Below are 14,190 nucleotides of genomic sequence, written 5' to 3'. Positions count from 1 at the left end.
CCGGTCCGAAGGCATGTCTCATTAACAACAAAAATGTCAGAGCTAGCGTCTAATCTGATCACACTACAAATATGACAAGACGACAGCCTGTAAAGACGACTCATCCAGAAATACATGCGAAGGTAAGCATACACGCTAAGGTTATTTTATCAGATAAACCACAGTGTTTTCGCTAAACTTGGTATAACATAGAAACGAAAGGAATACACATCTGAACTGTATTGATTGTATTGGGTTGTCTGAATTAATACTGAGTATAAATATTCAGTGTCCTCAAATTGAATGAAATGTGTAACGTTACTATTATAGTAGATGTTGTGGTTTTACATGACTGGACAAAGTGCGTGCGTAAGTGCGTGCGTAAGTGCGTGTGTGTGTCTCTGTCTGTGTGTCTGCGTGCGTCTGTGTGTGCATGTCATTTAGGGACAATGCATATCTTTTTCAGGGACCATGTATATTTTTAGGTAGAGCGGGCCTTATGCTTTTTTATGTGATATTTTTTTGGTGAAAAAGCCACGGTCAGTTTTTTTGACATTAAGAATAAAATAAAATACGTGTTTTCTATAACAACCATTAAATCTGTGTCTGTATTGCATATTCAAACCTTAATACCATTCCATAACAGACTAAAAAACTTAAGACTAGACTAAAACTCTTATGATATTTCGTCGACTAAAACTAGACTAAAACTAAAAGATTTCAGATGACTAAAATAAGACTAAAACTAAATGGTGTGTTATTCAAAAGACTAAGACTAAGACTAAATCAGAATTTGCTGCTAAAATTAACACTGATTCGCAGCTGGACACATCCTTCTACACTGTATGCAAACATGCAACATCATAACACACAGTACAAGGAGTCAGACTGGCATATGAGGAGCAAAGGTGTGTAACACAAATGATGTATTTAGCTAGTGAAACCACTACCAGTCTTAGATGTAGAACTGATGATGACAAAGTTTTTTTTCTCTGCATAATAATAGGAACCCAGGCAGTAGCATCGTTTCACAATGTTTCCATCACCATCATCAGTGGATGCCTTTGCCGTCCGTAGCCTGAGATTTCAGATTTGCAGCAAAAAAAATTGATTTTCTCATTTATTGGAATGCTATGCAGGTATTTAAGTATTTTAGTAACTGTGTTAAATAAAGTAGTATTTACTTTTACAATAAATTTATGCTTGCTTATATTTTTACAGGTTGTACCTTGCAGCCATCCATTACAATGTCACCAAGCCGTAACAAAAGCAGGAGAGGGAAAGTACAAGGCTATGTTCCCAAAACACACAAATGACATACCGTAAGCAGTAATGTTTTATTTCAAATACATTCATAATTAAAAACTTAATGTATGAAGCAGGGAAATAAATGATCAAAACAAAAGATTTATTGACCGCAATATTTCTACAGTTATGTGGATGATGTGATCAGGCTTGTGTTTGCTGAGGTATTTGAAGATAAGCTGAAGGAAACCCCAATTCCAATGGACCTGGCATCACAGTTTGAGAGACCTTCAAAGGAGGACGTGATTGCATGCCATCTTCAGTGCAGGGGTCGTCGGAAGCCAACATTCCGATCAGGAAGCTCCAAGCGTATCTGGAGAACAACACACGACAGGATGATAACCCTAAAGTGTCATCTTAGATAGCATCAGCTGACAAAGCTTTGATATGCCATTTATCTGAATAGATAGCTGTAAGAAGTGAATTGAACAATTTTGAAAGAAGAGCACAATATGGTTACTAAAGTATGTTTATTTGTATATTGTTTAACATTTAAATATATATTTGTAATAAATAAACTTTTGACTTTTATATTTTCTTTAAAGTTACATCTTTTGTTCTTTTGGGTACTTTGTTACTATAATGATACTTTAGTGTTATTGGTTTAAAAATGTAATAAAACTTACTCTAGTCCTGCACCTCAAAGGCTTATATTCGGTACAATAAATGTTCTGTGTGTAGGGATTTAGACAATTTGTGCAAAACCTGGATGATGAATCACGCAGGTAAGAGGCCCTGGAACATGTTGCATTCTCCTTAAAACCTAGTAAGTAAAAACATAGCACAGTCTTTCATAATAAAGTTTACCATAGTAAAATAATGTAGAACTAACATTCATTTCAATTAATACTTTTTTTGTGCTACATTTGGTGTTTCCATATAGTTTGCACAGTAAAATAGTATGTAAGCAGTATTTTATAATTAAGTTTACTATAGTAAAATAATGTAGAAATTACCAAGTGAAATCGTTTTATAATCATTTCAACAAATACTTTATATGTGCTACATTTGGTGTTTCCATATAGTTTGCACAGTAATACAGTATGTAAGCAGTCTTATAATAAATTTTACTAGAGTAAAATAATGTAGAAATTACCAAGTGAAATCGTTTTATAATCATTTCAACAAATACTTTCTATGTGCTACATTTGGTGTTTCCATATAGTTATGTAGTACGTTATAATTACCTTTTGGATGTCTTTGCAACACATTTTCGTCTTCGTTTAGCATTCTGGCAGAGCTAAGGACACCTAAAAAAGTTAAATCCAATCGCATTCATTGACGGAGATCGTTTATATCGTAACGGCCTTCTGAACTCTCTGGATCGAGCTCGAAGTGGTAAGGCAGTACAGACACCATCGTTTATAGAGAAATATAACGCTTGTTTACGATGCCTCTGAGGCTGTGACTCTCAGTCAGAATCTGTGTCAACCCATGCGTAGTCAGGGGCGTAACCTTTCAAACACAAGCCGAACCCAGCTGACCAATAACAGTTGAGTAGTCATCTGACCAATCCGATTACACTAGACATTTTGGGAGGCGGAGACAGGAACTAAACCGAGCGTTTTCCAGACAGTGGGAAATCGGTGAGGTATGTAAGCAATTTATAAGACTCACAGTGCATTAGTTCAAGTTTTAATAACATGTATGTACTATGGGATATTGCAATAACGTGCTAACGTGCCAATTTATTAGCATAATTGGTGCTCTTTAAATACTGTTACAGTGTTAGTCCAAGCTAAAGATCATTTTACATTTCATACAATAAGAAGTGTTAATTATATTCGTAATTTCTTTGTTTTTGTTTCCTTATTTTCACAAAAAAACAAAAAAAACATAAGAATACAGTTAAATCACCAGACCCATAAGCAGTATCAGTAAGATCTAACCATCTAAAGAGGCAGATGCACATTGCATCTGCACATTGCATCTGCTACAAAATTTAATCGCAAATCGAATCGCAATCGCAATTCCTGGCAGAAAAAGCGCAATTAGATTTTTTCCCTAAATCGCACAGCCCTAATCCAAAGTGTTTGATCCTTTGTGAAACGGTGAAGACAAATGAGGAACCTAGATCATATCAGATGGGCTAAAAAAATTATGTTTTTAAGAAACGATGTAGATTTTTAGCAGCGTAGCAATGAGGCTCAGTCCGCAGCTCGCCCCTCCTTTTCAAAACGCATAGAGAAGCTACGGTAGCTGCCACAAGACAAACACGTCATTATCTGAGATAGTGCTGGGCGATAATTCGATAACGATAATTTTACCGATATAATCTTTTTCGATAAAACAATAAGGACAGTTCGATAAGTGATCGATAATGTTTACACACTGTGCGTAATGTTGCGCGAGCACTTCCGGATGCGGCACGCACTCTTGGTTTACAATCACAGTGTCAGTTAGACTTGAAGGAGTGGAAGATGAGGCAAGTTATTCATTTATTAGTAGAGACCTATGATTTTCGCGATGCGGTTAACGCGGACAGAATCACGGAATCCAAATGCGCGGAAACATTTTCTTGTGTGTAATGTTGGACGCGCAAACAGGGTTCGTCAAACACAGCAGACACAATAGGTGCAGTATACTGTACTTTAATTCAGCATCCGCCTTGCGCACGCACACGTCCGCACAGCTTTTAAAGTATATTTACAGGACATTCACAAAATCAGGAAACTGAGGAAAAGCAGCAGATCCAACACTGCAGTGAATATAGTGTTTGCCTATGTGCGCTCCCACAGCAACGTGACACTCTTGACATCCATTTATCAGCGTGTATAGCTCGTATATGTATAACACACGCGTGATCACTGAACTAAGTTTTCTTTCTTGTTTAAGTGAACATAAACAGCTGTTACTCAGTATATTGAAACTTAAAGCAGTCTGTCTTGGGTCTTAAAGTGACAGTAGTCTGCTGCTTTCTATGTCAGAAATGTGTTGATTTCATAACAAATAGATTTACATTTAATACAGATGCATTAAAACAAGATTTTAGTATTTGTATGTGTCATGTTCTGAATAAAAAGTAGTTTAAAACCATTATTAAGTGTCTGTTTTTTACCGTTTTCATTCAGGAGCAAAAATCTGCCTTTAAATTTAAAAGGAGTAAAGATTTGTTATTTATCATGATAATTATCGATATCGACTGATATGGAAAACATTTTCTCGATAATTTTTTGGGTCATATCGCCCAGCCCTAATCTGAGATAACATAGTGACAAAACACACTCTTTAGATAGGTCCATTTAGGGCAACTGTAGAAACATGTTGGCGCTAAAAGGCGATCTTGCATGTAAGGGGGCCCGTGGTGATAAAAACAGCTCATTCTAAGGTAATAAAAACAATACAGTTCATTATGTAAGGTCTTTATATATCACTGATAATATAGTTGTGCATATAATATTGCAAGACAGGGTTGGCGTCAAGGGGGGGCATTCGCAGGCAGTGCCCCCCAAACAGGTTGTGTGCTCCCCCTACAAAGTTTTTTTATTAATTTAATATATATCAAGAATAATTAAAATAAATTAAACATTGAATGTTTCATGACTTGTTATGTAATCAAATGAGGAAAATATAGTTGATATATGTTTTCTTTAATTAAAATAGACCAGTTTCAGTGTTTCCCACAGATCTGAAATTTACTTGTGGTGGTAGCCGGTGAAAAGGGCAATCATTATTATCCACCGACAAAAAATGGTCTACTATACATGTAACAAAGAACTAATAATGTGTGACACAACACAATACTTTGATTTATAAAACATTCATATTAATTTCACATTATAGTTCATTAATCTAACCACCCCAAACTTTTTTTGCCATAAACAAAGCTGACACTGTTTGTCAAAGCACCACGAAAACACTTTATGTTTTTGCACTGATATATGAAGCAATTTGATGACCCCTTTTATCAAACTCAATTATATACAATACTATGTATACTATAGCCTATATAGACAGTGCAGGTCTATAGATTATAAATGTGACTGATGTTATAATGGTAATAATTTCTATTAAATAGGAACTTTTACTGCTTCTGCTTTCTATTTCTCTTTTGCCGATTAAAAAAAGCTTAATTTTTTATATCCTGAGTCAGCTAGAGCTTTGCTCATTCAGTATTAGCACTGCTTTTTGCTACAATCTCTGTGCAAACTGTTTAGATTTTAGTAAAGATATTGTCTATTAATAGTAAGATTATTAAAAAATGGGATAAAGAAAATGAAGCGGTGCGTGGTTGTGACAAGAGCCAGTTGCTATCGCCATAGAAACCGGAGGCACGCTAAAACAGCACTCGAGCTTTAGCGCGGTAGCGCTCACGGCCGTTCTCCGATCGACTCGGGTTTTACACACAATATTAATCAGACTTGGGACCCGAAGTAATGAACTAGGACCGACCCGGACCCATCTGACCATTTAAAATATAAACCCGGAACCGTACGGGTCCCGCGTCCTCAGTGAAGAAAGACCTCTAATGGTAAAACTCTGCTCAAGTTCAGAAACATGAAAGGATACAATGTGACACTGAGGTTGCTTCGCGTCGCGCCCAATTCATTGAGAAACAGAGAGCACGTGAAGGGACACTCAACCGGAGAGACACAACGTGCTTGCACGCAAAATGAAGCCAACTTAGATGCTATAAACACATATGCACATAAGCATATGCGACCATTTTGGTCGCAGTGTGTTCCCTGGCTGCTCCGTATGTGCTGCTGCAGTTGATCCAGTTTGCCGCGCTGGATGATGAGTTTATGACGCGTGCATCATCTTCACGGTCACCCGACCCCCACCTCTCTCTCGCGCTCTCTCTTCCGCGCGCTCTCTCTCTCTCTCTCCAAAACACGGGTCATCCAGTCGAGTTCAGAAAATACGGAAATTCGTAAAGTGATTTTTTTTTACCTGGGCGGGTCGCAATTTACCTGGGCGCAGCGCCCAAGTAGAGCCTATGTATGGGAAACACTGAGTTTCTCTGATTGGATGTATTGCCTTGTCTCACCCGTCTTACGTCTTTAGCATATTTGTTACTTGATACTAGCAACATGTTTTTTCGTGGCATTTTATGGATTGTGTAAAACAGTGTTTCTCAACTCCGTTCCTAGAGGCCCACTGCTCTGCACATTTTGTATGTCTCTCTTATCTGCCGGCCTCAATTCAGTTCATGGAGTTCTCTGCTAAAGAGCTGATGATTTGAATCAGGTGTGTTAAATAAGGGAGACATACAAAATGTGCAGAGCAGTGGGCCTCCAGCAACAACGATGAGAAACACTGGTGTAAAATATGGATATTAGAACATTTAGAACGAACCAGCACCGCCTGCTCCATCTGACTTCATGCAAACACAGACTGGCTCAAACTCAGAGATTAGAGGTAGAGGTGGAATTTACAAATCTACAGGACACTGTTTTAAGGAAGTTTAATGTTCGTACACGCCGTCTCCAGCTATTTTAAAGGTAAGTTAGCGTTGTTTTAAATTACGTAAGCTTGAATGTGAAGTGTGGCTATAGACCGTTAACAGCATACGACGTGATTATGGTAAAGCGGCTTTTTTAAAGTTAGGACGCGGTGTGCGCTGCGCTATGAAACCCATTCATTTCAATGGCTTGCGCCGCGCGAGGGCAGTTTGTTGTTGCGTCGAGCAAAGTGCGAGCTCAGCTTGCGCTCACGCCGCGGTCGAAGTTCAATAGTTTTGCGCATAGTTTGTGGTCTTTTGTACTTTATACAGGAAATGAGCTGACAGTCTGTACTAGTGCTGCAACGACGCAACATTTACATTTTTATTTTCATTTAAAACGGCTTCATTTATTGTTGTGAGCGCTCGGTGGTGCCTCTCGTGCACGCGCACTCTCTCTCTTTCTCTGCGTGAAGCCCCTAGACAGCGCCTCTCATACATGACACTGAGTGAAAGAATTAAAAGTTGCCTGTGTTTTCCATGCGGATTCCTCTGTGTACCTGCATTTTCACGTAAACGTCAGATGTTACTGGCAGAGAAGACGACTGATTCGAGTTTATCATGAAAGGTTAGCACACACACTGGTTCTCTATGTGCTTGTGCGCGAGCTCTCTCTCTCCTATGCCCGTGCATGCCTTCTGTAGTAACTCTGTGTAATGGCAATTTTTTTATTTGCGCCGAATTGTCTGCGATGTCTCGTTTATAAATCAAGATTTTAGTAACTTAGTAGTTAAAATAACAGCTGGTTGGATTAAACACAAGGTTATTGGGTCATGTTTAGTCACTATTTTAATAGTCTTTGGGGTGGTTTCCTGGACAGAGATTAGTTTATGCCAGGACTAGACCTTAGTTTAATTAAGAAATATAATTAGTTTTAACAAACATGCCTTACTAAAAACATTACTTGTGTGCATTTTGAGGCCAAACTAAGGGCACTGATGTATTTTAAGATATGTCAGTGCAAGATGTTTTCAGTTTGGACAGCTCTTTTATTTATTTTAGTCTAGGACTAGTCTAATCCCTGTCTGGGAAACCGCCCCTATATGTCTGACAACAGAACAGATAATATGTGAAAATAGCATTCAGTTGTGTTAAAATACAATAAAACAAACAATGACTTTCAGATCAGACAGAGTAGAAAAACAGATTATCCAACAGATTAAATAGCTAATCGAAAAAACAACATTGTATTAATAATAAAAAATAGTCGTTAGAGTTGTCGACTAATCGGAAAAATAATCGCTAGATTAGTCGACAGAAGAAATAGTCGTTAGTTGCAGCTCTAGTCTGTACCAGTTGTATAAGTGTGTGCTTGCTGTATTTGTTGTTTTAATGTTTTGTTTTTGCAAGTTATTGTTGCTATTGCGTGCCCCCCCCCCCCCCGTTGGAAGCCAAGTGCCCCCCTGTTAGTTATGGTCTGGCGCCGGCTCTGTTGCTAGATATGGTAATTCAAGAGATCCTTCTAAAAGTTATGCAATGCACCTTTAAGGGTAGTAAAACATTTTCTCTTAGGGGGCATGCACATCAGTGATGCACAGGTTGATCCAGAATGAACGGGTGCATGAGGTCACCCATGGTTACGAGTCATCCAAAAATATTATTAATGATATTGGGGTCACGGTTGGTTGGGTCGTTTGAAAAAAGATGCCAATTTACTATTTTAAACAATTACTACTTTAATAAAAATACGGGCCAGGTACAAATTTTTTGCTTTCCAAGTTGCGGGCGGGTTAGTTGAAAATGTATTGCATTTATGTATGAATCAAGATCGTGAGTTTATATAAAAAATTGCCTTAAAGGGGATTCGAACCCAGGTCGCCCGTGTCATAGGTCCATGACACTAACACGGTGCCACAGAATCACATAATAGAAGTTGCTCTCTACACTCCTGAAGTAGCCTTCAGCAAAATTCACGTAAAAAAAAATTGTGTGGAGGAAGTGACGTATGCCGTAAAGCAATCGAATTTTGTAATTTTTTTTTGTGCTCTGGTTACTACCCGAAACCCTACGTTTTAAAGTACGAGTAAAAGTGATACAAACCCCGTCATGGTAGACATGTCATTCAACCTATTTAAAGTCGATGTACTATCACAAGGGTCTTGAAAATGTATTATGAAGGTTGAAAAACTACATGGTGTCGCTTTAAAATAGAAACTACAGGCATATTGAAAGAATACACCAGAATTCAAGTAAATTGTCATATAGTGTGGTAGGTGTATGTTTTACACTTACATTTTAACCTGATCTCGCAGACATTGCTGCGATGCATATAAAGTTTTTATCATTACGTGTGTCAGATGGGAATCAAATCCACAAACAGGATGGTGCCAACACCATCCTTTACTAGTTGAGCTTTGTAAAATTAATATAGCTTGCTTTACACCCTCTATGAAATTCACTGATTGGTCATAAATATCAGCTTTACTGTTTGACATTATCTTTCTCTCTAGAGAGACTGATTCAGTGATTCAAGGCAAATGGCTAAATGAATCAGAATCAAGTATGCATAATCATTATTCAGTTTGAGTCCACTTCACAAGACTTCGTGTCCTCTTGTGGCAAGTTTAAATACGTGTTAGCAAATGACATTTAAGACAGAATTTATAATGACATGAATTTCATTCTTCACTGAAATCTATTGCGTGGCTTTGAAAGTCTTGGAATATTAAACAAAAGCCATGGACACCACAAAATGTTATGATGCGTTTTAATTTATTTCGGCCCCTGACGGCCCCTTGTTACGGTGTACTTTTATTTTATTGAAAAAGCTGTCCTCGTAACCTCTTTTGTGTCTCATGAAAGAAAGTCACACAGGTGTTGAGTGACATTATGGTGTGTAGATGATGACAGAAATTTTCTCCTAACAGAGTTTATGTGTGATTGTGAGAGTCTGGGTTTTGTTTGGAGGATTGAAAGCCGGGCGGCTGCATCAAATGCTCGGCGGGGCAAGTGTTTGGGGGCCATTGTTCGACGGGTGTAGGAGTCACAGCCCAGCCTCAGAGACATGCATAAATATCACACAGCCCTTTCATTTAACCACACAGACAACAGCCAGCTGGTGAAATCTCCCCCATTTCTGAACCGAGCTCTTTTCTGCCTGTCTAGATTCTCTTCCCTTGAGTATTATCTCTCTCTCTCTCTCTCTCTCTCTCTCTCTCTCTCTCTCTCTCTCTCTCTCTCTCTCTCTCTCTCTCTCTCTCTCTCTCTCTCTCTCTCTCTCTCTCTCTCTCTCTCTCTCTCTCTCTCTCTCTCTCTCTCGCGCGCGCGCGCGCATCGCTACAGTAATGTGCCTCTTTCAGAAAATCTGTGAAAACACATCCCAACCATTTTAGCATCTCAGGGGGCGGAGCTTGCGTTCTTGTAATTATGCATGCAACTTTAGGCTTATGCTAATCGCTGCATGAAGCGCATCCAGGTTTTTCTTCCTCAAAATAGTTTTGCGTCAATATTTGCTCTTGTTTTTGGAATGTGTTAAAGGACACGCTTAAGAGACGTGCGCTCACAAAGGTTAGCTGTCATTCAAATATCAAGTACAGAAAGGTACAGAATAAGCTACCGTGTGAAGGTTCTTTTGTAGTTACAAATTACTTTTATTTGGATTTGTGACACATATAAAAATATTTGTGGATTTAAGCTGTCAGGATCTTTGATGTGACATGATGAAGGGGACTTATGAATATGCATTAAGAGGGTGTGGCTTTCAACTTGTTTACTGCACCTCTGATAACCTGAATCGAAAATTCTCAGAAATGAATGAGGCCATATGTGTTTCACAAGTGGACTGAAAAGAACAACCTAATGATATCAAATAGTGGATTTCAGCATTTAAAAAAAAAAGTAAAAGTAAATAGAAATATTGAAATTAACTCTTTCACCGCCCCTTACTGCTGATTGGCTACAAGTGTGTTTTGGAAGTCGGCCCGACTCCCTTTCCCAAAGCGTTTTTCAAACAATGTGCATTCCGCCTTTAATGTGCAACTTTGTTCTTTTTTATAAATGTTTGTAATTTCTTTATTTGTTCTTATTAGATTTTTCCCCACCCCCAAAAATTATCCAAATGCCTCAAAAACTGTAATGTGCGATTTGTGATCTGGTACACCCCTAGTAATAAATCATAAAGAAACAAATTACAAGACTTTGATCAGTCATTTGTAACTATCTAATCACACAGACATTTGTTGTTGTAGTTCATATTGGTCTGTGGTGTTCTGCATAAGGTTGTATCACTATATATATTAGTTTAAATGTCAGGAAGGCAGTGTGGTGCTGACACAGATGGCATCACAGTCAGACCTGCTTCCTTCACAGCATGAAACACATACTGTATACACAGCTCAGTAGAAAACCAATCCTTAAGTTACTTGACTAACTGTCTAAAAGAATCACTCGATATGGTCACTGTTCGCAAACACTTCACTAAAAGCAGTTTGGAACTTGGCCAGGACAATGTTTGATTTGACAACAAAGTTGTTGCACTTGTTATTGTCCAGAATTTGGTCTACTTGGTAGAAAAACTGCTGGGCTGTGGCACATTTTTTTTTTATAACTATTAATTTTACAGGAAAAAGTTAGTAAAGCATTTTGCCAGAAAGTGTGAAGACTGTTGCCTTCTAGGGCTGCACGATGTGAGGAAAAGTTTCGATGTGCGATGACATTGTTTAATGTTGCGATGACGATGTAAGTTGCGATAAATATTTTATATTTTTTGATGTTTTAGGGGCCATTCACATGTCGCACCTAAAACGCGTGGAAAACGCTAGACACGTAGGTTATTGTCACATGATCTTCACGCTGCGCTTGTGTCATTCTGAAAAGTTAAAATGTTTTTGAAAAGCCTGGAAAAACGAGTGCGTCACACCGCGTGTGAGTCGCGACCGCGGCGCTTCCAGAGCGCACATACTGCGCACCTACATTTGAAATAATGAACTTGAGCGCGCAATAGACGCAATATGTGAATCACCGCTTCCACAGTACTTGTGTTTGCGGCATCATCTGTCCTAAATCTAAAATAATTCCATGATATAGCTGAGGTGCTGTTCCTTTTCACCACAAGGTCTTCATCTGACAACACATTTTCCTCACTCTTCTCTTCTTTCTCTGGCATCGTTTTTGCTAACAGGCACAGCGTCGCAACTGACACCTCACAAATCAATCTGAGCGTAGCTGACTTGGGGGTTCCGCTGGTTGGCCTAATAGCATGAACGCGCAAACCATCCGTGCGTCCCAAACTGCCTACTTCCATACTATATAGTATGCAAAGAGTACGAGAAGTAGTGCTTTTCACCTACTATATAGTATGGAAGTATGCGGTTTGGGACGCAGGGCATGTCTTCAGGACTAAACGTGATTGGTCAACGTTTTTACATGTGCTTACCGTTTTCCCTTCATTCATCGCGTCAAGGCTGTCTGTTGCGATGTGTTCATCGCGTGAGTTCATATCGCGATGACGATGATAAATTTGATGTATCCTTCAGCCCTATTGCCTTCTGTGGTGCTTTTGAGATATTGCTTTTGAGATATAGCTGACTTGTTGCCTCGCTGCCTATGAGGCAATGACTTCGGCGACCAAGTTCTTTGGAAAGAAGAAAAAAACACTGTGGTCACAGTTTTAAGCACAAAATGTGAAGTGTTCTTTATTCAGCTTATTCATCAAAGCATAACTATTACAGCTTGCAAGATCCACCAATTAGGGCTGTTGCGGTGAAGGAATTTCCCTTGCGGTGATTTTGCGTGGCTCACCAGCGCGGTATGCGGTTTTACTGCCTTCATTTACTAAAATAAAATTATTTTTTAAATCCAGAATGAGGTCAACTAATGTAGAAGAAGGGTAGGCTACATGTATTTCCCCTTATGAAAAAAATATTTATACTACAGCTAAATATATTTTTGAGAAAATAAAAATAAATTGAAGAACATCATTTACACTGTAAAAAAAATCCGTAGAAATTACAATGTTATTGCAGCTGGGTTGCCGGTAATTTACCGTAGATTTAAATTTATGTTATTTACTGGCAAGAGTTTGTTCAAAGTTAAATACATTTTAAATATTAACAAGTCTTAATCTTTACACAATAAAACTATACAATAACAGCATCATGCAAAGCATTCTGGGAACCAGAAATCATCATCAACCTTTTTCTGTTTTTTGCTTCAGATTTTGTTTCCCAGAATGTTTTGCTTGATGCTGTTTTTTTAGTTTTACTCTGTAAAGACAAAGACTTGTAAATGTTAAATGTTCATTCAACTTTGAACAAAATTTTGCCAGTAAATAACATAAATTTAAATCTACGGTAAATTACCGGCAACCCAGCTGCAATTTCTACGGATTTTTTTTTACAGTGTAGGCTTGTTAAGCGCAAATTAACAGAGCATCGGTCAAAACAGAACACAGCAGTGTCTTAAAGAAATTAAAATTAGCCAGTATTTGTGCACCTGTATATGTACAAAACGAATGCCATACAGAAGGCAATGCATAATAATTTAGGGGATTTTAATAATATATTAGTAGATAAATTAACGTTTATATATAAAGTATGAAAACGAATATATCATTATTTTGGCTAAATTAAGCTGAAGAGGTAATTTTTAGTCTCACAGATTTGTCATCATTTCAGAACAAACTTAAATGCTATCTATAATAACTTACATTATATCCTGTGTCTTCCTTTGTCGAAAATATGTAGAAATATATGCGAGTAAAAAAATAAAAAGCGGAAACGTTTAGCTCACGCGGAGCGAAGGAAAAGCCGTTAATAAAGCAGACTCTCCGTGTATAGAGGATGTGATGAAACAGTCGGGTCGGCAGATGATCATCAATGTTTATAATGTTTCACGCAGATACTGTTGATGAAAAACTTGTTTATCTAAATGTCTAGATGAAAGTCAAGTGTGCAGTCAATTCACAAAAGCAACCGCGGCGTTATATTGGCTGCATCCACGGAGCGGACGCTGCAGATGCACAAAGAAAAAACCTATAAAGGTCTTTTTTATGAGGTTTTAATGCTGGTAAGCAGCCAGTTATATTTTGGCGTTTGGGTTGATCAGTTATATTAAAGTACTTTTAGGCCATGTTTACATTAGAGCATTTGCGTTTTAAAACGGCATTTTAAAATGAAAACGATCCTCGTTTATACTGGCATTTTAAAAAGAATCTTCATCCACACTATACACCACCATAAACGCATGAAACATGACCAATCATGTAACTGGGCATGCGCATAAAAGTGTAAAATAACTTATTACTCTAATAATAGCTTACCTGCACGTTTACGCAGCCTAGGGGTGTGCGATATTGACAAAAATTCATAGCTAGATCCTTTGCCGGCCTAAAAGAGCATTATATATTAATGACGATGAGTTTATTGTTTTTATTAATTTATATTCACAAAACTTATCAACAAAACATCGATTAAAATTAAGAGACAAATTATCTGAAACGAAATTCATTTTAAAGTAGCAAACAA

At 37.9% G+C, this 14,190-nt stretch overlaps 1 protein-coding gene and 2 long non-coding RNA genes across 6 annotated transcripts in view; 2 read left to right on the top strand and 1 right to left on the bottom strand.

Moving 5' to 3' along the window:
* The window catches only part of ccny (cyclin Y), an 80,590-nt gene that overhangs the window by 18,966 nt on the left and 47,434 nt on the right, over window positions 1-14,190 (top strand). The gene's annotated exons all lie outside the window — the stretch shown is intronic.
* On the top strand, window positions 513-1,547 carry LOC141281411 (uncharacterized). Its single transcript, XR_012335701.1, has 4 exons — window positions 513-887; window positions 986-1,118; window positions 1,201-1,301; window positions 1,412-1,547. It is a non-coding gene; the product is annotated as an uncharacterized lncRNA (long non-coding RNA).
* LOC141281412 (uncharacterized) lies at window positions 1,470-2,980 on the bottom strand. The gene is made up of 3 exons (XR_012335702.1): window positions 2,472-2,980; window positions 1,911-2,047; window positions 1,470-1,597 (listed from the first exon to the last, which is right to left on the bottom strand). It is a non-coding gene; the product is annotated as an uncharacterized lncRNA (long non-coding RNA).

The sequence above is a fragment of the Paramisgurnus dabryanus genome, chromosome 22, assembly GCF_030506205.2.
Source record: "Paramisgurnus dabryanus chromosome 22, PD_genome_1.1, whole genome shotgun sequence".
NCBI lineage: Eukaryota > Metazoa > Chordata > Actinopteri > Cypriniformes > Cobitidae > Paramisgurnus > Paramisgurnus dabryanus.
Note: the sequence above shows the minus strand (reverse complement) of the source record. Positions and strands in the feature narration are given on the sequence as shown.